We start from the raw sequence: 4,329 nt of genomic DNA, 5'->3' as shown, positions 1-4,329 counted from the left end.
AGAGAAGAGATGTAGAGATGATGATGAGAGAGAGAAGAAGAAGAGATGTAGAGATGATGATGAGAGAGAGAAGAAGAGATATAGAGATGATGAGAGAGAGAAGAAGAAGAGATGTAGAGATGATGATGAGAGAGAGAAGAAGAGATATAGAGATGATGAGAGAGAGAAGAAGAGATGTAGAGATGATGAGAGGGAGAAGAAGAGATGTGAAGATGATGAGAGAGAGAATAAGAAGAGATGTAGAGATGAGCTGAGTTCTTGGCAGGTATGAGTGGTAACACCTCTAAATGGTGTCATAGCTAACTGGCTCTGAATCCACACCAAGCAGTCTGCTTAGAGGGAGCGGATGACAGGAGAGAATCACAATAAAAGGAGAAACAAAATAAACTCAAACAAATGGCTGCAGTTACATTAAACCAACTAAATATATTTTTGTGTTAAAGGGTTGAGATATGATCTTGTATTTGAAAGATATATTAGAAGCTGCTTATGTTCTCTACTCGTCTACCATGCTTAATAGGTAACGAAGCAACGACTCCATTTTAAATGACAAAGCAGAATAAATTCTGCAATGAGAGACAGAGAAATAGAAGAGATTGACAGAAAACAAGAGTGGATGTGACAGTGTTTGTTCCTCCAAAAAAATCCCTTTTCATGAGGCAGCAGGGACACTGGTATCATCGTCATCCAAATCCCAAACTTCAGATTAAAATCGTCCCAGATAATCCAGGCCTCTCATAGCCTGTGTCTGGAGAATCTGTCCTCAAACACAGATCTCTGCGCTGCTCTGCCCTCTCCAAACACACACACACACACACACACACACAGATTAAACCAGTCGGCACATCGCTGACACACACTGTCCTCGTATCCTCTCGGTATCAACTCCACTTACATTTAAAACATTTGAAGTGCATCAATTTGCGGAACACTAATGCTGCCTGCTGTCGTTACAAAACTGTATTTATGTGCTACGTTAAGCTACTGTATCTAGCTAGCCAATTGTTTGTACTCACATACTGGATGGATGAATAGATGGATGGACGGACGGACGGGAGATGGGTTGGAGGATTGAGTGATGAGGAGATGGATGCGTGGAAGAACGGATGGGTGGACAGATGAAAGTGTAATAATGAATATTTGACTGTACTCCACAGTCTATTGGCTGTTCTCATCAAGCAGTAGACCAGTGAGGTTTTTTTGTTTTGTTTTGTTTTTATCTTAGAGGGGATTAAGAACCACCAGAAGGCTCTTGTATGTATGTGTGTATGTGTTAGTGTGTGTATACGTTAAATGTGTGTATGTTTAAACAGGCACCTAGCCCAAATCCAACAGCATCACACTCATTCGTGCCTCGTCCACACAACGCCTTTGTTGCCTGGCGTGTGGGCTTAAATAGCACTGTTGCCACGGCAGCAATTAACTGCCAATTATGGTCTGTATTCATGCTTTAAGAGAGGAAGATGTTTCTGAGAGCTGTGGATGTCTGAAGAGATACAATGTGTGTGTATTCCACCGGTTGTGTGTGTGAGTCCAGTTTTAAAGTGACCTTGAGGGGAACAGGATGGCTGGAGTCAGAGTCAGATGGCTGAGCGGTTAGGGAATTGGGCTACTAATCAGATTCAGAAGGTTGCCGGTTCGATTCCTGGCCATGGGCAAGGCATTTCACCCTCCTTGCCTCAGGGGAATGTCCCTGTACTTACTGTAAGTCGCTCTGGATAGGAGCATCTGCTAAATGACTACATGTAACTTGAGGTATGTCACATGACCTTCTTCCAGGGCAGCAGAGAAGCACGTCTCTCAGGACCTGCTGGGTTTAGAGAGGCCCTCACCAACAAACATCAACACAACACACAGCCCGGTCGCTCAAAATAGCCTACCTTTGTTCAGTAGTTGTGGTGTATGGAGTGTGTATTGTAAGTGTGCATTGCGTACATTCACGTGTTCGACAGCGGATGAGAAGGAGGTGGACACATCCATGCCTCACACACAAGGCCTTCTGTGAGCCGTCAATCCACACAGCTTCAGATGAACAGAGCTGTCAAGTCACACACACACACACACACACACACATCCATGCCTCACACACAAGGCCTTCTGTGAGCCGTCAATCCACACAGCTTCAGATGAACAGAGCTGTCAAGTCACACACACACACACACATCCATGCCTCACACACAAGGCCTTCTGTGAGCCGTCAATCCACACAGCTTCAGATGAACAGAGCTGTCAAGTCACACACACACACACACACACACACATCCATGCCTCACACACAAGGCCTTCTGTGAGCCGTCAATCCACACAGCTTCAGATGAACAGAGCTGTCAAGTCACACACACACACACACATCCATGCCTCACACACAAGGCCTTCTGTGAGCCGTCAATCCACACAGCTTCAGATGAACAGAGCTGTCAAGTCACACACACACACACACACACACACATCCATGCCTCACACACAAGGCCTTCTGTGAGCCGTCAATCCACACAGCTTCAGATGAACAGAGCTGTCAAGTCACACACACACACACACACACATCCATGCCTCACACACAAGGCCTTCTGTGAGCCGTCAATCCACACAGCTTCAGATGAACAGAGCTGTCAAGTCACACACACACACACACACACACACATCCATGTGTGTGGAAACATCTGTCATCGTCCTCATCAACATCCTCATGTCATAAAGTCCAACTGTTTTGTTTTCCCTCCAAAGACGGTACTGTTGCCATCATTCTGTTTCGTTGCTATGGAGTCTATGGGACCTATGATAAGTGACAACATGCTTACATTTAGACAGAGGGATAGGGGCTGTCGTCTTTAGACAGACAGACAGACAGACAGACAAAGAGAGAGAAAGAGACAGGCAGGCAGAGAGAGAGAGAGAGACAGGCAGACAGGCAGCGGAGTCCAGCTTAACCTCAACTATATGGGGGGGGGGGGGGGGGGGGGGGGCTCAGGAACTCATCATTTCCTGTTGACCCTGGAAATGAATGCATGAAAAGGCTTGCCGTCCTCCTCATCTCAGTCTTGCTTATGAGGTTTTCACCGCTGCGCGCGCACACACACACACACACACACGAGAGAGATCAAGGTTATCAAAGCGAGAGGTTTTCAAACCACAGCTTCTATCTTCACCATGGTTACGGCGGTGGTGACCATTAGGGGCTTGGCCTGTATTTACATATCCACCGCACCATGGCAACCAGCAGGTTAACCTGGAGACCACAGCAGAGTCAGTCAACCACATTACTAAATCAATGTGTGGATGTGTGTGTGTGTGTGTGTGTTCCTGAGAGTGAGAGAGAAATACAGAGAATCAGACTGTGTGTGTGTGTGTGTGTGCTGGTTAAATGGAGGCTACAGCAGGTATTTCCGGGCCACACAGGAGCAGTGTTGTGATGAAAGAACAGGGAGAACTCAGTGAGGAGGTGACTCAGCCTGCACACTCACCTGGGTGATTCCCTGGGAAACCCATCGACTCACAACCATCCAGAAGCTTTTTCTTTCTCTCACACGCACACACCCAACACGCACATACACGCAACAGACATAAACACACACACACACCCAACACACACAGGCATCCTGGCTTACAGACTTCTACAGCTGTGGAAACAATGTGTAATGTGGCAACGGTCCACATGGACCAATGAGCTTTGATCTCAGCTTCCTGCCTCCACCTGCAGAGAGCAAGTCATGAGACACACACACAGGCACACACACACACACACAGGCACGCACACACACAGGCACGCACACAAACATTCAGTACACACACACACACACACTGGTGTGCGTAGCCTCGCTGTAGGTGGTGAGACTGACTGCAGCTACATGCCCCCCCGCTGGCCCTCCACATGGTGTGTGAGAGGGGCTCAGACTAAACGGACACTCCCTGTCAATCACACACACACTCACACGGGCTGGCCAACCTGCTAGCCTGCTAGCCTGTTAACCTACGCCTACCATCTGGAGGGAGGGAGGGAGGGAACAAGAGTATGTGTACTACATGCCAATAAGCACTCTACAAATCTGTCTTTAACTCGCTCTCTTACACACTCTCACACGCACGCACGCACGCACGCACACACGCACACACACCTACACACGCACGCACACACGCACACACGCACACACACGCACGCACACACGCACACACGCACACACACACACACACACACACACATGAGAGTGTTCAGCCCCGGCAGCTTTAACGAAAGCCCCAATTAATTCAAAACACAAAACAGAACCTGTTGCTCTGACATACAGTGGCTGACAACCACTGGCAATTATGCTAAGCTTGCTAACAAGGCCATTA

This window comes from Hypomesus transpacificus, chromosome 7 (genome assembly GCF_021917145.1).
Source record: "Hypomesus transpacificus isolate Combined female chromosome 7, fHypTra1, whole genome shotgun sequence".
NCBI lineage: Eukaryota > Metazoa > Chordata > Actinopteri > Osmeriformes > Osmeridae > Hypomesus > Hypomesus transpacificus.
This window is presented reverse-complemented; position numbering follows the sequence as displayed.